The sequence below is a fragment of the Frankliniella occidentalis genome, unplaced genomic scaffold, assembly GCF_000697945.3.
Source record: "Frankliniella occidentalis isolate FOCC.00 unplaced genomic scaffold, Focc_3.1 Scaffold266, whole genome shotgun sequence".
In the NCBI taxonomy this organism is placed as follows: domain Eukaryota; kingdom Metazoa; phylum Arthropoda; class Insecta; order Thysanoptera; family Thripidae; genus Frankliniella; species Frankliniella occidentalis.
Genome location: NW_026267392.1, coordinates 134,728 through 135,320, shown reverse-complemented (window position 1 = coordinate 135,320; position 593 = coordinate 134,728).

Genomic DNA, 593 nt, shown 5'->3' with positions numbered 1-593 from the left:
TGGTGTTTGAGATTTCCATTTTGTATTCCTTGCCCCATTCTGAGAGAAGGTCCATGCTCTTGTTAAGCTTGCTTTCCAATTCAGCTCCTTTCTCAGCTGTTGCCAGGATTGCTACGTCGTCGGCGTATGCCGTGATGTGCCTTGCCTCTTCGCACTCCCTGAGTCTGGCGATTAGTGTGTCTATGTATATGTGCCATAGGAGAGGTCCCAGGATTGATCCTTGTGGAGCCCCTCTTTTAACGTCTAGTTTTACTCTGCCTTCTGGAGCTGTTGCCATTGCTGTCCTATTTGTACAGTATGACTGGAGGACGTTGTATATGTCTTGGGGCACTTCTGCCTTCTTCAGGAGTTTGAAGAGCATTGGCCACCACAGCCGGTCGAACGCTCCCGTGAAGTCCACCATGATGGCTGCGGTATATTTTGATCTTGAGCTTTTGATTGATTCCGTTAGCGCCATTATGGCGTCGGTTGTGGATTTCCCTTCCATGAATCCGAATTCACTGGAAAAAAATACGTTACCATGGTAACGTTTCATCATGTGACCAAGCCCGGTAACGTTTCCTGATGCAACCTACCCCATGCAAAAGGATAGG